Source organism: Gasterosteus aculeatus, chromosome 20 (assembly GCF_964276395.1).
Source record: "Gasterosteus aculeatus chromosome 20, fGasAcu3.hap1.1, whole genome shotgun sequence".
Classification (NCBI taxonomy): Eukaryota; Metazoa; Chordata; class Actinopteri; order Perciformes; family Gasterosteidae; genus Gasterosteus; species Gasterosteus aculeatus.
The window spans coordinates 14,557,937-14,580,606 of record NC_135707.1 but is presented as its reverse complement, the minus strand read 5'-3'; the positions used below and the strand labels follow the sequence as shown (position 1 = coordinate 14,580,606).

Sequence of the window (22,670 nt, the reverse complement as noted above, 5' to 3'; positions counted from 1 at the left end):
TTTCAAAATCGGACCAGTTTATTTTGCAGCTGGTGTACGAACAGAGATAAAAACAAATAAATATCAATATCAAATCACAACAGGACTTGTACACACATATGCATCACTTAATATTAAATACTAAAATGAGGCGCCTAATGTGGTATAAAAGCAGACGCATTAGGTCTGATTTGTGCTAAGCTGGTCCACTCTTTTCTTGTCTGGGGCCTAAATGATTTTGATTAAATTAGAAGCGTTCATAATTTACTGGGAAAATTGCAAAATAAGTCAGTGCCAGCACACAACAGTGATTTGTACCAAGTGAAAAACACTCTCAAGGATTGAGGATTTTGGCTGACCTTCCAGACCAAAGAGCTTTTTATCTTAAATGTTAGGAAATGAAACCATTTGTGTTTGCTTGAATTATCCATGATTGGAGCCAGACCTACCAAATTAGATGGAAAAATGTTTGTCATTTGAGGTGAAATAACATATTAGATAGAAGATTGCTATTTAGCAATAGCAATCTTCAAGAGCTATTTGAAATACCTGTCAAAGCAAACAGAACACATTAACATCAATCACACTTATTACATTGATGTTTTCCTTTTAGTGGTCAAGCTGACTGACACAAATATTTCTCTTTTGCGTATTATTTTATACTGCCTGTTTGAACGAACAAGGGAAGCTGCAGAGATATATAAATATATTGATTTTTCAACTATGTAGAGCAGAAAATATGTTTGTGTGGTTGGCATTGTTACAGCAAAAAATATCCTTTTATGGACTTGTGAAAGACACAGGATCAATTATTTGATGAAGTGTACACAAAGGTATATCTGGTAACAAGACAAATGACGAAAAGATGTTACAGGAGAATTTACACTAATCCAAAAATCCGTCAGCATTGCCTCAGTTATGAAAGCCAGGGAAAGCCCCAGGAAGTTAAGATAAACAGAGCTTTATGTATGGCGATCCTGGCACATTATTTGAGAGCTACGTCCACAATATATTTGAACAGTTTCCCATTTGAAATTAATCAGCTGATCTCACTAAGGACCTTGAACATTCTTGTTTCTTCATTCTAGCGTGTAATAAGTCTCAAATGCACGCCACATCACGCCAGGAGAAGGATGTCTAAGCATTTAGTTAATGATTTACTTCACAATTAATGGCAGTAATGACGATGACACACACTCGTTTTCTTTGATTGATAATTCAGTTTGACATTGTTCATTCATTGTGAAGGATAATTAGACTAGAACTAGAACTAGAACATCACTGTGAAACCAGCATTTCAAGGATATGGTTGTTTAGGGCTGTTTTGAGTGAAAAGTGCACTTTTTTTAGCCGGCAGGAATCTTTTAGGCCGTCATCAAAATCATTCCAACCAACCAAAACAATTCTCATTTTATAAAAATGAAAAATGTATAGATTTTAATTTAGACATTTCATAAGTAACATTTTTCTATGGGGCAGCAAAACAGGTTCAGGGGGACAAAGTGTGCTGTGACTGTGATGAGCTTTATTGTATTTTGAGGAGAAACCTGCCAAAGTCTAGTTTCTTTCTTTGCGTGTGGTTTCCATGAATACCATACAACACAACCACAATGAAAAAAGATTGTTGCAGATGTTTAGCCCATAAAATGGAAAATGTTCAACTGTGGTACAGTCAAAACAAGCTGATTTCAACTATTATTCTACAAAGAATGCCTGTTTATTAACTTGTGGCTCTTCCAATGTGTCTGGCTTATTTTTATCTTCTTTACGTTGTCTTTCACTTGGGTTTGGGTTTAACTGCTTCGTCTTTTGCTGGAATCCATTGTTCTCTTGAGTCAATTTTGCGGTGGTGTAACATTCTGTGTCTACCTTGATCAATTGGAGGACGGAGGGAGAGAAAAGAGACAAACGGTTAGACCGGAGCAGCCAATGCCTCCAACATGTGCGAATAGAGCATTTCTCAAAACGCTCGCACACTCCGTTTCCTTTGACTATTGTATATAAACCTTTGAGGCTAGCTATACAGTGAGCTCCGATTGCTATGTCAAACAAACGGAAACTGATACATCTGACGGAAGAAGTTTACCCTTTGAGGGAGTGTTGCAGGCCGAGTACAATATGTCCTATAAACTGAGACACAAGCCTATCGTTCCAATATTGCACCATCTCAAGATCAAAAAACTCAAATTGGCACGCAAACATTTGATCAGTGAGCCTGGCAATAGTTTAATGTTATCACAAGTGAAGTCGAGCTCGGACCACATTTTAGGAAGAAACAGATGAATCACTAAGACCAATCACTTTCAAAAATTTGTGATTATCAGTGTTGAGATATACAGTCCTGAATGTACCTATCCTGCACAACCACAGCTGAGGGGCATAACTCTGTCAGAGGAAGTGGTTTTCAAACCTACACACTGAGGTTAATGCCTTTAAACCTCTACATGTGTCAGTGATTGTGGTTTAAAAGGGTGACGGCCCAGTTGGCTCTGCACAAACGCTCAACGATGTGGCCGCGCTTTAGCCTCCTATTCGACACAACACTGGGATCATTAACATACCGAGGATGAGGAATTTACGTTGTACGGGTGGTGTTAAGGATGGTGAGAAGCTATGAAAGGCAAATATAAGATAACACCGTTTGTTTCAGTTCTTCAGTTTCCCACAGGAAATCTTTAAAGCAAAAACCCAGAATACTTGGTTGTCCATCCCATACATCTGTTGTCCTGCCTATCTATCCAACACATGTCACCTGGGATAACCTTCTGACTCTCGTGCCCCTCGGAAAGAGATTTACATCCTGTTTGTGTCGTGTTAGTAGGGTGAATCAGTCATCCATGTCCAACAGGTAAAAGGCAACACATGCGGACATTCTCTCACGTCTCCCCTCTTTCAACGTGAGGACTTTATGGTCCACAGTGGTCACGAGCCTATTGTTGTTTTGGAGCAATAACAAGTGCAGTTGGTCAATGTACTGTAGAGAAAAAGTAAGGCTCAATTATGCTTAGCGACCAAGCCAATTAGTTCAAAGGAGGACAACAAGTTGACCTGCAACAAAGCTTTTTGTCAAAAGGAAGGCTGTCAAACACATGGCAGTCCTTATCAAATAAAATGAGCTTGAGTTTCACATTTTTGAAGAAGTGGCTTCAAAGCAGATATCCCTGCTGGCAGAGGTTGGAAGGGACCTGTCCACCTGAATTTCCTGGTCGGACAGTACGCTGTAGATACAGTTACTCCCGCAGAAAGCTGAGAGGACTCCACAGCAATTAGACTGTGCTGCTGCTCGCCTTGATGGCTCACAATGGGAGAGGCAGATGGAATTGATATATGTATTTGTGTACGTGTGTTTGCATTTAACAAACCTCAAACTAGACATTGCCACAGTTTTCCAACAATGCTAAAAGCCTACATCCGTAGAAATCTAATAAAATCCATAAATTGTTCTGGTGGAATGCTGTGGTGCAATCTATGCTGAGCAGGCCACAGGCAGCAAATCAAAACCACCCACCAAAGACAGAGTGTGTGTGTGTGTACACACTCTTGATACCAGCACATGTATGTGCTGAAGCTCCCAAAGTAAATAAACAAATTATAGATAAAAGCAACACAATAACTTTTATTGGAATTGTTTGTACTAGAGTTAGTTGATAAAAACCTATAAAACGACCCATTACAAGAAATAGCTCGTCATTAATGTATTATAGACAAATATGTTTTGTTCTCCACCAATTTTGTTAGGTGTGTTTTGTTTTCATGATGAGGGAAACACTAAACTTCAGCATGCAATGACCATCATTATAACGCAAAAAAGTCACAAAAACTAAATGCATTGCTAATGAGAAGAACATGCAGCAGGGTCCGGTTGTTCCACGACCTTGGTCATGTTAAACTGCAGACTGATGCACCGTGAAAGAGTAAATCAATGTAATGGGAATGAAAACAGTATTTTGAACCGGATCAGTAAGAACAGAGGGAAGTGCTACTATATTGGAATACAGTCGCACTTGAAGCATCCACAGTGTTGTGCTGTTTTTTTGGATGGGTTCATTGTTTAAAGTGATCACATAAGCAAATCATGTGTTGGCTGCATTCATTCTGTTGTATAATTTAAGTCTGGCATAATGTTATGAAGGGTCCATTTTAGATAGATGTGTGTGCGATGGTAATAAAGTAAGCGGTAACTTTGTGGCTGTGGACTATGCGACGCAGTAGAGTGCGCCGGGAACCGCAAGGTTGGCGGTTCAAACCCCGGTTGCTCCATGTTACTCTTTCAACAATCACCTTGTGATTCCCTGTGACGTTAAATGAAAAGGTTATACTGAGTGCTTATTTCAATAGGGAAAGTTCATAACGTGTTGAAATTAAAACATTTTTGGAGGTACGTTTTCTTAGTCAACATTCCCTGAACAGGAAGTGCTCTCTCTTTACTCCATGTGCCTAAGTGGCACACCCAACACACCCAAAGCCCAAAAGTAACAAAATGAATGAATAGAAAAATTATATATGATACTATATGCTGTGTATAAAAGGATGCACTTACTATATTTGTAGAACAAGTCCATGGGCTTATCACTCTGGACAAAGATGTCAATAAATTTATTTTGAAGGTCTTGTCAGGCGTATTTCTCAGTTCCAGAAGTCTCTGCTTTCTGTGGAAATATGAGCCAAGGTCAAAAGCCTGTACTCCATTCGGCTACAGGGCTGTGGGTCTTTATGCACTTTAACGCTGAATGATCATCTCAATAGATTCAGAGTAATTAAGGCCAGCTTTCAAAGCTTTGTGGCCTTGGGTCTTCAAAAGATTGAACGAGTGTTATTGTCCACTTAAGTTGACATTTTGGAAAAGTTCTTGCAGCAAAGCTAGACATTTTTCGGACATTTGTGCCATACATCATCATCATCTTCATCAGGTGTTGGGGGACAGTGTGTGTATCAACCTAAGATTAGACTTAGAATTAGACCACCTGACAAACGATGCTCTAGGGATGCAGCCTGTCACACGAATAAGTGCATGCGTCATAAAGGTGTTCACGGTGGATATTTTCAATACGTCTGCAAAGCTCCAGGTAAATTATTGAGGTCACAGAATCCATCTTTAATCCACTGCTGGAGGAGAAGAGAGGGCAAGGGAACCAAAACAAAGTTGGCTGGTTTCATCCAGTCCCTTTTTTCTTCATGCTGCTCTGTTTGAAGAGTGAGTTCTCTTTTGTCACTTCTGCTTGTAAAATCCAGCCTGTCTTTATACAAAAGTGTTGATTAAACTTCTTGTTGAGTAAAAATATCCATGCGGACCGGAGCTGCTTGTATATCCGCTCTTGACGTTACTCGGCGCTACTGTGAATGCTGAGGGAGATGTTGGCCTTTTTTAAATTTATTTTTATACTCTAGCCTATAATCAAAGGCAATTATAACAGAACATTAGACATTGCAATGCAACAGTACAGAGTGTACTTTAGGAAATTAAACTCAACATTTATTTTTTTTGCGAGTGGAATTTCCCCTATGCTACCTGTGCTGCGAGAGGGAGAGAGAGACAGAGAGAGAGACAGGGAAGCACAAACACATCTTCCAAAAGTAAATAATCTACATTGTAAAGTAAATCATCTGGCTACTTTGTTAACAATGTCTCTCAGGAGATTAGATGCCCTTAAAGCTTTTGTTTGTTTTGTTTAGGACAAAGACTATATAAGTCTTGCCTTGGTTTCATTGGAGGTTCTGAAATAAAACCTCAATAATAGAGCAATAGTTCTAAAAGGGGAGAATTTGGTCTGGGCGAACGTTCTAATAGAAATAAATAAAAACTATAAACAAATCATTTGGAGTCTACATGAAGCAGTGTCATCATTCAATTCAGTGTGAGACGCGCACACAATTCGAGAATGGTATGGATCTATACTTTGACTAGCTGACTGGAGTCTGACACAAACAATGATTCAATGAAATCATTCAAAATAAAATGATTAAACAAATTCTTAAAATGATGAATATGATGAAATTATCAATAAAGACAATTTTCTTGAGCTTGGTTGAGGCAGTTCCTCCCTCGCCGACCCTGATCACAAATCACTAACACAGGAACAATTTACCAGGACGATTGAGCTCAAAAGGAAATGAGCCGGGCACAACAGCACATTATTTCTCTTGCCGGCTCAATCTGCTCAGCAATTCATCAAAAATTTGAGCCGCACAGCTCAGCTCAACGCTAGTTTTTCAACAAAGAATGACGTTTGGGCTTGATGCTTAGACACACAAACATCCTGTGAAATGTAGCATCGGTCAGAACTAGATTTAAGGGAGGAGATGAGTGAGGAGCGCGAACCTCTTAAATGCTATTTAATCACTTGAAGCAGCAGCCGTAACCATGAAGTCCAGCACTTAGGCTCCCCGTTGGTTTATCTCATCTTAATAATTGAGAAGAAGGTTGATGGACGTGTTTAATAGCTGGAAAGAACAAGACCACTTACAGGGCCGATCAATCACAACCTGCTAGGGTTGAAAATAAAAACAAGAGCCATCTCCATATCCAAGGGATTTGGCTGCACCTTTTAAGGAGCTTTTCCCAGATACATCAAGGCAAATTGAGAGGAAGAAGAATGAGAAGAAGAGGGAAAGGGAGGTGAGGAGGTGGTAGGGGTGGTTGGAGGAGATGGAGAGAGAAGATGAAGACATAGAGATGTTAATTCAAGATGGTGAGAGCTCGCTGGGCCCTCTACAGATCAGAGAGTGCAGTGGATTTGCTAAGAAGCATCAAATCCATTTTCTTAATATGCTGCTTTGAGTTCACAGGTTCACGGAGAAGGGAAAATGGGAAGAGCCGAAACAATGAATGGAGAAGTTACAAAGAAAGTTACCAATATCCTTTTGAGAAACTGTCAGATTTGAAAAGGCTCCACAGACAGGAGAGAGAACTCAGAGTACTTTTTTTAACAGCACAGAACAGAACACACTGTGAATGTTCAACAGTGCTCGTGAAAGTTGATGTGCTTTGTTTCAGTTATGGTTTAACACACAAGCGCATCAAATTAATTCATTTCAAGCTGCCATGAATTACCTCCTACCATCATTGCAATTGGTGGAACAAATATGCAACATTAAAAGGTAAAAAGTGAACACACACTATGCACTATGTTGAGTATGCATATATTAAATTCTAAACTTGACTTGAACATTTTAGCTTAATTTCCCCCTTTTTTTATTCTTTAAAGTTCAACTGAGATAAATATCAGTTAGGTGTATGTGATTTGAGAGATGCAACTTTTGCAATAAGATACATGCCACAGTTAACATTAAACTGGCATAAAGCACATCGTTGCTCAATTCAATACCCAGAATGATTTATCTCAGTGAGTCAAGAAGTTTATGATGTTAGCTACGTAGCTATGTAAGCTAACAACTGATAAACCTGTATTTTAACCTGAAAACTTGTCAGTGTGGAAAACACTTGAAGATGTTGTCTGAAATTCACCATATATTGTTTTCATTGTTCTCTTTTATTCATGAAAAGCAGATTATCTTCATCCCTCCTTCCCACTTCATGTCCATGAATGAATACTCTCAAATGCTTCCCTCACTCGCCGCATATATGAACTGCATCCCGGCCTGGCTGGCCATTAAACATTATTCCCTCCTCAGCTTTGCTTAGTAAGAAACAGACTATGAATTTGACTATTATTAAATGTTGAGGTACTGATGTAGAATGAGAGGGATCCTAATCTAATTTCCTGGTTGTGCATGCTCAGGTCAACATTTTAAAAATACTTTCAGGGGGGGGTTTGTGTCTTTTTGTTCCTTTAGAACCAATGTTACTCTTTTCCACGAATGGGGAGATGAAGGAGGGAGTTATGGGGGAAGCAGGAGGAGAAAAAGCAGCGATAAACACCTGCTTGCAATTTTACAAAAATAAGAGAAAAAAAATCTTCAATCTGGGCTTGAATGACTGGCTGGCTGGCTGGCATAGGAACACGGCGTTGTTTCTCAGATCAATCCGATATCAAGCCCACCTAAACGCTGGCCAGGTGTTGACATTTTTGACACATGGCTAGAGAGAGGCCTTTGTAGGTAAATCTACTCTGGAGCAGAGAAATGTGATAAATGTCTTGAACACTCTTGGAAATTCATCGTGTCCATATGTACATTCTAGGCACAGCTCAGTCATCAAATATCAAAGAAGATAAGCTGTCTAGGCCACTGTTCAGCAGTGAAAGTGTTGGATGGGATTTGAAATGGGTGGGGTAATTTGTACTCTTTTGGTGAGTACTGACAATAAGAGAAGTGTTCAAATGTCCCATTGGGACACCAAGTCCATGGCATAACATATCACAATCTTTGTGAATCATGTTGACACATTATATGTTATTAATTATAGAAATAACTGTGCCTAATGTTTTGCAACATGGGAGGTATTAAAAAGAATAGTTCTTAATAAAAAGGGTGATTACATATCTAAAACTACAGTCTCACAGTTAATTACCAATGTGTCTCTTTGTATGTTGCTGCATCCGTGTGTCTATGTGCTGTTCAGTGCATTCATCTGTTTATTTGAGCATTCACAGCCCGCTGAAGATTTGGACCATCCCAAACCGCAGTGATGTGGACATCGGAGTTAGTACTGTCTCTGAAGGCACAGAGAAAAGATATCAAAGGACCGCCATCTGGTTCCCTCAACTCCCTCTGTTCCTCTGTCCCTGTCTGTTTCTTCCCATCTGTCTCGGTGTCTCCACATACATAGTTGAGGATTTCTTGAGTTGACTTGTGGGATGCGTTCGTGTCCTGAAGTAACGATCGAAAGGACCACCATGTGTCTCCCCCTATGTGGCGAGGCATGTCACGCGCCATGCAGCAGCCAATGTTAGGAACTGGGTAACAATTGTCCAAAAAACTCCCTGTTGATTTTGCATCTAATTGAGAGATTTAGCAACGTCATCTTGGAGATTCAGTGGTTGCGTAAAGCCAAAGTAAAACTACCTGCATTGCTAAGTGTCACTAGAGAATAAGAACGAGTGGCGTGGATATTACACACAATGCAGACATCTGACAGTGTCTACTTAGGCCTCACGACCGAGCAGCACCGCCGCTGGTACGCAAACATTTGATTTCACTGATGCATGCACACACTCACAAACACATGCACAGCTGTAAGACACAAACACACACTCACATATCTCATCTCCACCTGGAAGATCATCCACCATTCACCAGGTGTTCTCTGTGCAAAGTATTCATGGTGACTGCACTTAGTGTACATTTCTCTGGAGCTGGACCATGACCTGACCTCTGCAGTTTAGCCTATCCTCAACTGATAAGAAGAATCTTCCAGAACAAAGCGTCCGGTTACGTAAGAACCGAAAGGCTCTGCAGGGGGACCGAGGAGCCGTGCAGATCTGCACGATCTGCACCTTACAACGCAGCCTCTGCCATTGGTGTGGGAATGTGCGTGTGCGTTAAATGTTACATTTTGTGTGAATTACATGTGCATTTGAAGAGCAGCCCCCGTTAACATGAAAATATGAGAACAATCATTTTTTTAAATGAGAAGGGTAGTCTATCTTTAACAAGGTTGCATATAAGTAACCGATGTGCACGATATTATCTGACGAGCTTCACAACATAGAGTTCTTGCTACAATCTCATCTGTGACATGAGTTGCTGTACACGGGTCTCCACGCATCTTATTGCAGACAGAGATCTAAGAAGCCGTTATCAGTCAAACACTAGGTCTCCTTATGATTCTCTGTAAATCTCTCTATTCAGATTATCCTGTGCTATCTTCTCCTTGTGTGTCGACAGACACCGGTATATGAGTAGAGATGGAAGGATAGTCTTTCAACACCGAACAGAAACAGGCAGAAGAGCTCAAGCATACTTCCAACCCCTTCCTCTATCTCCTCTATCTTCACTTCTCCCCCCTCTCCCTTTCCCTTCAGTTAAAGCGTTATGGAGGATTCCAGGATGTTGTTATTCATCTGATTTTTAAAAGTAATCTGAACAATCAAAAATAAAAGGACATCCACTATACCACCAGCTGATGCACAATATCATACAGCCTGTTTAAGGATGTGATTGTTGCTATACAATATGGTGTCAATAGATTAAAAAAAACTTAACTAATTAATCGCACATTTTGAAACATTAATCTTGATTAATGCCGATTAATAAATGTTGTTGTTACAATGTTGTTTTTAATTAATGTTTTTTTTTTTAATTTACCATTTTACTTTACGTTACTTTTTAGACCAAATGTTAAAAGTAATGTCAAATCACTTTAGAAAGTGTGTATTTTAGACATATTTTAATTGTTAATGTTATTTTAAACACAAAACTACACACATCATCTTGGAGGCAGAATTGCAACGGGTGGAACATGTTGAAGTGACTCTTCCTGTTGTCCTTGTGCACTTTGCTCTCAACTCTGCATCATTTAACATCTGTATTTGAAGTGCAACAATCTCCCCACATTTAGCCAGAACGTTTTCTAACCAGGTCTTTTAGGGACACCGTGGTGGTTCTCCTTTTCTGACTGTGTGCTGCGCAGGGTAACGTTAGATTGTTGAGATGGAAGTAGCTTAGCAGCTAGCTTAACATAGCAGTGCTTTAAGTGGTCCGTTTGTCATTCACTCTTTGACACGTGGAGAAATTCCTCTACACAGTTCTCTGCTGTATGTTGCGCCACTTTTTGTTCTACTTCCAATGCAAAAAGCTCCCTCTATCTTGATGTAACTGCCTGCAGCTAGCGGCCATTTCGTTTCCGCGGTCAACTTCCGGCCCCGGAAGTAAACAAACGTATGTTAACTACGTTAAAATATATAATTCGCATTAAGTCACATTGATTGCATAGATTAATGCGTTTATGCTCACAGCCCTACTATACAATGATAATTTAGTCATCATTCAGAAAAGAATTGCATCACTTAAATAGGCCAGAATATATCTTATTGTGGTGGCGGGGTGTGGTTAGCTCAGCTGCAGGGGAAGAGCAGGGGAGTGGTTCAGGGGACGGTGCCGGCAGGAGAGTAAGGAGCCCAGGTGGAAGTGATCAGAACTGATTGTGTGTCCCTTGAAAAGCAGTGAGCAGGACCTGGAGATAGGGTGGCCATTTCCTTCATGTCAAAAAGGAGGACACTTTGCATACACAGGGACACGCAAGCAGATATTTCTTTGGCATGATTTTTGGTTTTAAATTTTACTATGTTTTTCCACCAGATTACATAAAGGTGCATACACATACCACATAGCTAATAAAAAATATACAAGATACAGCTCATGACAACGTGCCCTTCCAATTCAGATTACAGAGGTCTAATAATATTTTTTATGCTAATTAACATGAACAGGACTGAGTTGTATGACATTCTGACGGCACCCGCGCGCACAGAGCGGAGCATGTGAGGTGAGAGCTGTCATATCTGTTAAAATGAGCAGTGAGATACAGTAGTAGTTTGTCCTTTTACACTGTGAAACGATCAGGCATGAAAATCCCTCACCTTTCGGGAGAAAATCGCCGTTTTGAAACCAAAATAGGTGACGTGAATCGTGTAGATTCAATGAGGTTTTTTTTGGGGGGGTGGGGGGTATTCATATTCAGTGAACTGCGAAAAGGTGCGCGTGTCAGAAGGGAGCGCGAGATTCAGTGAATTGCGAACAGCGCGAGTGATGGTTTTAATATTTTCTTGGTATATCTAAGTTAAGTTACCCAGGAGCTTTGTTGACATAGACTCCCCTCTTCCTGATGTGTTGCAAGACATAAATACAGATAGTATCGCGGTTATTTGGGTGCCAACAGTAGCTGAAAGACAATACAGCCAATAACACATTCTCCAATTCTTACTCACTGCACTTACTCATCCTCCAGGAAATAACGTCCATTTGGTTGAAACATGTTTTTTTCTGTGGTTTGAAAAAATCCCTATAAGGGTTGGTGTACGGTTTTGTTGGCTGCTGCTGTTCTAGTTTTTAACCAATTTACTAGTAAATTTCTTACATACTTGGCCAATGCTAACTCCTTTTTTGGCCAGTGGAGGATGAAGACAATTATGTCACATCTGTGACACCTGTCGGCAAATAAGCTTCACTGGTGGAGTCCCACCTCTCCTTTGTGCAGGGTGCAAAGCCCAGCGAACCAGTCAGATTCACTAGTGCGCCCCCCCCCCCCCCCCAGTTAGTGCAAGGTCACGCTGACCTCCCACCCAAAAAGTCAGCCATCTTTGATAGATTGCACATGGAGGGGGAGGTTTTTTTGTTTGTTTTGATGTTGATCTAACGTTTGTTTTTGCTGGTTAATGAGGGAACCACAAACCATTACATGCAGTTCATTAAGTTCTGATTGGAATGGCATGTTTGCTCACAGATACAGGAATAAAAGTCAACAATATGTATACTGAGACTCTTAGAATAAGATTAATATATCATCCAAACAATAACCCTTTATTACCAGATGTTGGTTTGGTTTCACTGTAACATTTGGAATATTGTGATGAACTGGTTAGAGGAGCATGCCACTCAGGGTTTGATGGAGTTAAATCACATACACATACACAATGTTCGAACAGGGGCCTCCATTGACACATACAAACATTTATACAGACTAGCTCCTGGAGTAAAGAGTCACATTCCTCAACCCACTACTGACAAAACAGAACTTGGACGTGCAGCATAAACCTCCCAGTTTCCTGTGACGCATCTAGTATAATACAGATGTCTAACAAAACAATGTTCCATGGTATTCGTATAAAAAGGAAAACAGTCTCCCACTGATGGCAACCAGTATACTACGCAATCCGAGGCAGAGTTGGGCGGACGGTGACTTTCCCCTTTTAGGAAAAACACTTTGACATATTATAGCTGTTGAGCAAAAAAATGAACATGCTAGCTAGCCAGGATCATCTTTGTTCTTTTGGTTATGACAGATGACAGATGTTAAAACACGTTGTTTTCATTGAAGATGGAGAAAAAAATATGAAAGCTGACAAGCTTGCTAAATTTTTGCCACCAGTTTTGCACCAAGAGTGCAATAAACTCACAGTTGTATTCAAAAGACATACATGCCGTGGATTTCTGTTTCATACCTGTCTGCAAAACATTCCTTTTTTATGGAGCAGTTTATAATCAGGGTTGAATAAAAGCGGATGGCTTAACGAAGCAAAGAGGCCCAACGCAGCCTCATCAATGTCCAGTTGATTGGTGTGATTCATTCAGAACAGTTTTAAGGTATAAACTCATGGTAAGTTTTTGAAAGACACCCTCTTGTACCACCAGTTGTTTCGTTATTAACCTCTCAGTGTTCCCCGTGACCTCAGAGACATTCCTACAACTTAAACACTAGTTTCCTTTACATTGACCATCTGAAGCCAGCTTGTCATGAGGAAGCTATGAACATACGATACAAACAAAGCAGAAGATGAAAGTGTGACACATCACTCCAGAGAGGCTCTTTTTGCTCTGTAACGCACTCTGCTCATCAATGAAGGGCTTTGACTTCAAACAGGCTCCGTCCAGCTGGAGAATGCACACAAGGGAACAAAGCACCACTTTTGATCCCGTCAGTCCATCCTGTTCCCCCAACAATGGCTTCTGAAAAGTTGCTTCTAAACAACTAGACCTTGCTTTCAGTTTTGTTTGAACACTAACCAAACATTAGTTGATTTACAAGGCACTTTTTAAAATGCAACTCTAAGTGCATATTTTCCAGTAAATCTCCTTTTTAGAGCGTCAAGGGCCTTTCGAAACGTGGGGGATTATGCACAATTTTCCACAGCTGTGGCATTTTTCAATTTATGACCTTAGTCACGTCATACCTCTGCTCTGCAGGGGAAATGTCATGAAGCTTGCTTCAGTCAAAATCCAGCATGGATGAATAGAGATTTGATTTCTTTCCTAAGCAATGATTCCATTGGTAAGAAAACTGAGGCGTCAAATCAAAGAACATTTTTAGACAGAATTACGACCCCCCCCCCCTTCACACAAGATCATTTTAGTCTGAAAGTTTATTAAAAATCTGTCCTACCCTTTCCTATCGTCCCCTGGCTGCTTATCTAAACTCACATTTTTCCGGTGTCCAGCTTTTTTTTTTTTTACAAACAACCTCAGCACCAAAGCAAACCCACAGCAGTTAAAAACAAACCAATCAACTGTTTTGGCCACATCCAAACACGGTTCAGTTATCTCCTTCAGTTTGGTTGTCATTTCTCTACAAATCGAGAATCATCCCACCAGCACAGCCTGAAGTATTGCTCCTGATGATGTGCCCTGCTTTCTAAATGTGGAACCGATTCAGGAAGCAGAGAGACATGACGGTTGGCTGATGGCGGCGTCACACTTGTGGGAAAAGCCCAGCTCATGTCTACCAACAGAAATGTTTAACCCAAACGTTTAAATTACACAAGCTAAGCATCAGCATATTTTGTGCTCTTTATCTATCCAGTTGAACTGTCCCTTCCGAGCAACCAGCAATATAAACCAAAACTGATATAGGAAGTGATTTGAATCGTTGCCTGTTCAGCGTATGGATCTCCGTTCAATTAAAACCCCAAACCCAGCTGCCACTTAGATGTTGGGGAATTCTCAGGCTCAGCAAGAGGGCCATACTGCTGATTCCATGCATGCTTTCACTGCAGGACGCCTCCTTTTCGCATCACACCCGCAACCACACAATGGCTCTCCCTCTGCCGCTAATTTGATGTTGTGTTTGTTTTTTTTCTTGCTCTCTGAGAGGTTGTCTAAAAGGCCGACACTGATGAATGCATGTAAAGGATATGCTGCAGGTAGGCTATGGTTACCAGCTAAGCTGGGAGGGAGGCAGGGATGAGGGGATAGGAGGGAGGAATAGAGGGAGGCATAGTTTATAGATGGGTCTGGGGGAGTGGTGGGGGTGCGTGGAGGGTCAGGATGTTTGTCTTCCAATGAGCCGTGACTCTGAGAGAAAAAGGAGGGGAGAGTGGGTTGAGAGAGGAGAGGAGGGTGAGAAGAGATGAAGGGAGGGAGATTAGCGGAGAGCGCCACAGAATCTTCATGGACAAGGAAGAGGGAGGTAGAAAGGTATCTAATTTTATGTACCTGACTGTAATATTCCTGATATGTACCAATACCAATACTTTTTCCATCTTTATTCCATTGTGTATTTTTTTTATTTAGATGTTTGCTTCAGCATATTTTCCATACTTCAGTCGCTATTGTGATTGATACTGATCAATAAAGGGAGAGAGGGAGAGACACACACACACACACACACACACACATACAAGCAGCTGGAGAGAAAGGGCATGCCTGTGTGGACTGCGTGCGCCATTGTGACGTTTGTTTATTTATTTTTCTAGATGGGTCATAAAATGTGAGCCTATGCCTGTGTGTGTGTGTGTTTATGTGCGTACGTCTGGGCTGTGCATGTTTCCCTTAGGGCATTTACAGGGCAAAGGGAGTCAGTGCGTGTAGGTGTGTAAACATATCATGCCGTGCACGAACGTACACACACACACACACACACACACACACTCTTGGCCCCGCAATAGGGTGTTTACAAGTCCTGAGATTCCCTTTGCAGCCGGACGGCAATCTCATCCCAAACCAATTACACATATACATATGCACACACTCAAACTCACAAGCTCATACAAGAGCACACAGGAATGGCAACTTAGAAACGCTCTGATCAGAATGTGCCCTTTTGACTTTGATGAAAGTTACAGTAAAAGTTTACATTTTTTTCACATTAAAGACACAGTAAGGCTCTGATTTTTTTTAGTAACAAAAAGGGAAAGCTTCCAGTTTTTAAAAAACAATTGCTATAACATATAAAAAAATAAACAACTGAAATTGAAATGTGAAAATATAGAATGAATTAAAGATAAAATGAACATGAATCTATAATCATCAAACAATATGACACACGAGCTTCAACCAGCCGATGGATCAAACATTTTGAGATGATATGCTTTGTTTTTTATAAGTACAGTTAACAGGTGCCGGTTTACTGTCCTTTTTCTCGGTGGTCAAATATTTTTGTGCATCTGATTGTCATGAACTATTCTTATTTATTTACGACTCTACATAACAAGGTAATTCAGAATAAAAAACAAAAGCTATTATGAGAACTCCTGCTGTTTTCCCAGCTTAATTTGCTTTATTTGATCTAAAGTCAGTTTTGTGCACTTTACTACAAGTATGAAGCATTTCATACGGAGGCGCGAGTTATAGATTTTTGAGTAAGCAAGTGAATATAGGAGCCCATTTAGAACCAGCTATGCAATTAATAAAATATCCCCATTCAATTTTCAATCATGGAAACAAGATCGTCATTCAAATGATGGAGATTCATTTGGCATCTTTTTTTCGCAGGTTAAATTTAACGTGTGTACGTGAGTGTGCGCCCTGAAGCTTATAACATTGTGTGTCAGTTCTGTCTGCACATGTCATCGTTATGCTAGTGGTGTTTCAGCTAGAGAAATGTGTTTTCCGTTGTTTCGCTCCTGGCACCTGTTATCCACTAACTGTACTTGGTTTGGGGCATTTGTTTAACAGTTGCGGATGAAAACTCGACTGGGATTTGTTGCTGCGTCACGACTCCAGACATATTTACTGAAGCGGATATTTCTCCAAAAAGTGTGTGTATTCTCTGTGTGCTCTGGTGCACACACATCGACTGGTCTGCATGGCCGCATGTTCAGGATCAGATTCATGGGCCTTCATTTCTGTGTAAAGTCGCTATGACACATCTGTAAATAGGTGACGGATGATAAGAGGATGCAAATAGATACAGGAAGAAGGAAGCTTGATGGAGAGAATGAGATCCGGAGAGAGAGGAAAAGCTCAACCCAAACCTGTCAGTCTCGTCCACGCTGCTCTGCTTTCCGCGGCCACGACGTTTTTCCGTTCTCATGCAACACCTCTTTGCAAACCCATAACTCTCCAACACTTAACTACCAGCACTAAAACATCTCCTATTAAATAGCTTGAAGACAACTCCTTATACTGCAGACTGAGACAGAGAATCCGTGTTTACGGCCAGACTCCTCTCAGATTGCTATCCAGCGGTGTCGTGCTTTGTGGGACTTGATCTGCAGTTGCGAAACGTTTGATTCTCCTCAACGTGTACTGCATGACAACTGAACTTAAAGTCAGTTGCTACATGACTCACACTGTGTCATCATCCCCCACTTTGGCACAGGAGGATGTTGTGGGTGTTTGATTCATTTGTAGACACGTACCATATCATCTTTCCCCACCCAGTGTCTCTTTGAGCATTCCTCTTCTCTTTCTCATCTTTATGTTCTGTCTCCCACTCGTTCCCTTTCTTATTCTCTTTCCCCAGTGTCTTTCATTAAACATTTTTCAGTTGTGGTTGTGGGATTAAAAGTGATTCAGGAATTGTGAAGTAACGTAAACAGCATGAAATTAGTGCAGGGAAACTATTCTTTCAAATGTTCCAGAGCTTAAAGCTTACAGCAGTCCAATAATGGAGGTATTTCTAAAATCATTGTCATTAGAACCAGCTTTTGGGAGTAATCTACCTCTCTCAGAGGAGCTGGGTAATTATCTTTACCATCTCTGGTGTCAAATAGGGGTTCTTCCTGCTGTAAATAATTCCAAGACCCCATAGGTGTAAAGCTGTTTGGAAGTCACGGTGAAGGCAAAAGACCACAGGGACCATAAATTATTCTTTGTGCGGAGCACAGATGTAAAAAATGTTTTTACCTACCAGAACCCAACAAACCCAAAGCGACAGCGGCGGGGAATTAAGCCACTAGTCTTATCTAGTAAAAAAATGATTAAAGTCTAATAACTTGGATATAACACCTTATAACAAATCAATCAAACAACTCACTTTCAGGCCACAGCTGCTTTCAGCCATTTGTTCCACCATTTGTTTTTGTTAAATAACAGATTGTTTCACCGTAAATTAGTGTTCACCACAGGCCGGGCTTTAGGAAAGTGATACGGTGAGCTTAGCGAGGTGCAGTGTGCAAATAGAGAGGCAGTAGAAGAGCAAAGCAATGATTCATGTGACCGAGCATACGAGAAGTTCTGTTTGGTTTAAGCATCATTTTAAAATTCCAGTAAGTTCAACACAGAAATGACCTCTATTATGACGATTACTGATATGCACCACATCCTGAGTGCGCGTGTGTGTGTGCGCGTGTGTGTGTGTGTGTGTGTGTGTGTGTGTGTGTGTCTGTGTGCTCCTGGTAGCTCACCACAGGATGTTTTCAGTTCAATCAGGTTCTATCTCCCAAGATGCGTGATTATAATACACTACAAGTATACCAAAAGTAAGGTTAGTGGTATTTCCTGGTGTAAACCATCAGAGCCAATTTGTTTCAATCTCGATTGAGGATCGGAATATCTACTGCCAAATAAATCATCCAAGTACAACAAACCTGCCCATATCACTCGCATCCAATCACAGTCCCTCAGCACCACCAGATCTGTGCTGCATTAGCCGTCCCTGACGCCACATGTCGGCCTACAGAGAAATTTACCCTTTGAACTGGATGAGAGTTCTTCTTAGGACACAAACGTCTACTGATTGGAAGAATGGTCGATGCCAGATTTCCCAAACACGTTTTGCAGTCATTTCAGCCTCATCCAAGATCTCAGTCTCACTCGAATACATAAGGATTGGTGTAATTTGAGAAATGTGCAGAAACCATTTTAGGCTCCAACCCAAAAGTTAAGACAATGATATGAGCACATTTCAAATTTGACTGAATTTGGACACCGAACCCTCAGTGATGATTGTAATAGCGATCTTTGACTCTTCACCAGATTGCTGGTTAATTGGGAGATTAATTTAGTCATGTTTGCAAAACGCCCTACAAAATTTTCTTTCTTTTCTCTGGTACCATTTGAACCCGACTGCAATGGGATTGTCCTGCCTGATTCTGTCATTCTATAATACACTTTTATCGCATCAATATGTGTGTAAAACGGTGTAAAAAATGTCAACCGTGACCATGTAATGATCATTATACCAGTGGTTTTAGTTCCCTGACCACAACCATACTTTATTCATGCTTTAGTTGCCCTTATGAAAAAATAGTGTTGACAAAACAAATGTTTTGTCTTTCGTTTACATTAAAAAAAGAAGAAAACTGCTTTGCAGCAAGCAACAAAACAACCGCCCTAACTCACAAACTCACTCGCATAATTAGCCTACCGTTGCTTTTATATGGAGGCCATTATCACTGGCTATAAACAGCCACTGTACTCAGTCGCCCCTCTCTTTTAGTCAGATGCAGGATCCGTCATGTTTTACTGGCCTCATGTGCTTCACATACGTGGAGCATGTGTGCTGACCAGCTCCACGCGCGTCCTCCGTGGGTAGACGTTGTTGGTATATTTCACATTACTCAGGGATCTCAGCCAATGGAGTCAATGATTTGGATCCAAAACAAGTTTATGTTCTGGGAAACATCACAAAAAACAAAGTTTTACTTCAGCATAATTGCTGTGGTTAGTTCTGATGTTGTGTAACAACAGTTTGAAAATATTTGTGACAATTTTTTATACTTCCATTACCATTGAACCGTAACATGTTTGCTTTGGGTTCAAAAAGAATTTCCAACTTACTAACGTCATCTGAGGTTTTATGGACTTTTTCTGAGAATTTGATGTCATGAGGTAAAAAAAGCCTATTTGTTTCTAAACATTTACTCGTATTAAATATTTGGAATGCACAGTATAACAACCCCTACGGAATTATTACATCAACATATATCAAAGTATTATATACATTTTTTAGACATTTTGCTGATATCTGTATCATAGGAAGGGAATACTTATTATGTATGACACTTTTCTCCTTTTTTCCCAAATTAGCTGGGAAGGTTTGGTTACGGCTCTTGTACCTACGATATACAACCTGTTTGAGTAGGTCCATGAGATCAAACCATACACAATGCCAAATACAGATTTTTAGTTTATCTGACTTTATTCTACTTTCAGCTAGAATCACCGTGTGTTCACATGTCCGTGCTAAACCCTCTAACTCTGCTCATTAGCAGGAGTGAGCTATGGCTTTCATCATAAAACACCAGCCCTTAAATCCTGCTGTTTTATGGGTCCTGGGTGTTTTTATATGACTGGTTTTCCAACATGAAATGAATTGCTTGTGTGCAAATAATCAAAACTTGTTCATTTTCAGTGCCTCCGGCCGCTTTTGGGGGAGAGTCTTTCTCCTGGTTGGCGAATATAAAACTTTGTGACTAAAATGACAAAGAACTGGCAAATAATTTATGGTTATTGTTATGTTTCTTCAGAAACATAGCAACCTGCTTGTGTTTAGGTTTGTGATTCACCAAAGTATTAAGTAACGCCTTCCATAACACCAGAACATAGAAAAATACTTAATGTTGGGGCTATGGATTAAAAATATCTCAACTATTTCAGAACATATTACCATGAAATTTAGCAGTTATCCAGTGAATTAATCCTACTGACTTGTCAATGCAATTCAATCAAAAAAAGATTGTACAGCCCAAAATCAGACGTTGGGCCCAGAGGGCTTAACAATCTGCAAACATACAACATCCGCTGAGACCAACACATCTGTAAAAAAGATGATTACATTACCTTTCACCATCATGAAACCGACACTTTTGGGTTTTAAATGAACGACTGTTACATGGATTAAATGGATTTGAATAACTTTGGTGGTTCCGTCATTGTTCGTCGAGCAGCATCCTCAGCTGAGGAATTAGTTTTGTGTAACATATACCTTCATAACTAGTAACATTCTGCTTTAGCTCTACTTAACAACAATGCAACTACGCTAACAAGTAGATGCCAGCTCACTAAACTACGATCCTAAATGGTGCAACGAGCTCTCTGAAGACATCAGGACCGCAGAGAGTCTTTATATCTTTCACCGCAAACTGAAGACACACCTCTTCAGACTACACGTTGAATAAAAACACTAAACAAATTGTAGCACTTAAATTGTAGCCTACTGATAACGGCTCTTAACTATAGCAAGTTGTGAAACGGCTTATTTGATGAAATCGCACTTTCTTGTTTCTTGTTGTTCTGGGTTTGTTTCCTTATGGTTGAAATGCACTTATTGTAAGTCGCTTAGGATAAAAGCGTCAGCTTAATGACATGTAATGTTATGTAATGAATGACATTAGGACTGCTGTTCATAGGTACATAGGCTCATCCTCACACGGTTCCAGTTTATAAGCTCTCAATCTAGTTCAGAAGAATGTCTATTGTGGACACTGTGTGGAAAACTTCCATGGCTCAATATAGAACAGTTAGTCTTGCTGGCTCCAATTATGTGTTCAATTTTGACGTACGTCCTTTCCAATACGAGGATTGAATCTGCCCAAAACAACGTGGAGAGGCAGCATCCCGAAGTTACCCCTCCAAAGTCACTCAGAGCTGACAACTCCAGCCGGTGAGCATGCGTTGCGTTTGAGAGAGAGGCAGCATCACTCCAGAGTCTTAATGTTTGCAACATCTGAGCAGCTATTTGTTGACTGTTAAAACCACATGTCTCAACAGTTCCCAAAATCAACAAGCTAACATTAACCGCGGGTAACTCCAGCAAAGCCGATGTCCAACGTTATGTCCAATGCTCACGTTTGCTAAAAAAAGGACAGCCCTTTTTTTTTTTTTCACTGGATGGAAAAATGTCGCCATTCATTTTCTTCATAAAAAGACGGGTTCTCTTTCCAAGTGCGGTTCGCTAGGGTTGTTCTGCCTGGGTGAGAAACCGAGGGGTAAATTGTACTTTCACACATGTTTTAATTCAGGGCCTTTCCATTAGAACTTCTTAGGTTGAGAGGAAATAGTTCACTAGAAAAATAAAGCTCAGGCCATCTGCCTTCTTTCAACTTTCAATGGCGAGTAATAATTCTCGAGGGCTGTTTGTAGACCATATGTTCTGAAAAAGTCAACAAAAATGATTAACAGTATTTGCATTGCAAACTCGATTTTCTTGAGAGATTCGGCTTTGCCAACTCTCCATAACTACAACGGTGTCTCTCACATACCGACAATTAATTAATTTAGCCTCCTCTCAAAGGCTCTCTTTAAGGGGGATGCCTGACACGGGTCCCCGCCGAGCTGAATGATCACAGGACAAAAGTCGAGGGCAGACGGGCCACCTGCCTTAAAGAAAGAGCTGAAAGGGTTTTATCAAGGAGAAAGAGAATAGACTCCCCATGCAGATTAATAAAATAACCCTACGGTTCCTCTATACACACCCTGATCGCCACTGCCGCCCATTGCCCTACTAGAAATATACCACACGCATACACATACAGAATATCTGGGGCCTGCCTCACCTGTTGCCTGGCAACATCGGATGGGGGGGAAAAAAAGCCAGTGGTGCGCTGATGATTAAAATTTCCTGGGCAGCAGTGTTTGATCCCCAGCGCTCTGTTATTGTCTTTCCACGGCTTCATAAGAGACCCGACGCTGGAGTTAAAGGGGGGAAGAGAATATATAAACTTTCTCACTCTTGTCAAAAGGTGGCTGGCTTTGCTCACTGACTTTTCCTCTACCAGTTGGAGGGACAAAGAAGCTCCCGCCTCCACAACTCAAGGGAGCTAAGACTTTCTTTACTTTTCTCCCTTCTGTCACACTCTGCACTTCGGCAATTCACTGGCCCGTCACAAAGAGAGGCTAAAAATAAGAGGAAATACATTAATTGAGGTCGTACTAAGGGTCAGACACAGAAAGCGGTGGCCTTTGCTAACAGT

At 40.7% G+C, this 22,670-nt stretch overlaps 1 long non-coding RNA gene across 1 annotated transcript; it reads right to left on the bottom strand.

The window, feature by feature from the left end:
* On the bottom strand, window positions 1-17,003 carry LOC144389465 (uncharacterized). Its single transcript, XR_013453549.1, has 3 exons — window positions 16,788-17,003; window positions 4,520-4,628; window positions 1-1,848 (listed from the first exon to the last, which is right to left on the bottom strand). It is a non-coding gene; the product is annotated as an uncharacterized LOC144389465 (long non-coding RNA).
* Between the last annotated feature and the right edge of the window lie 5,667 nt (window positions 17,004-22,670).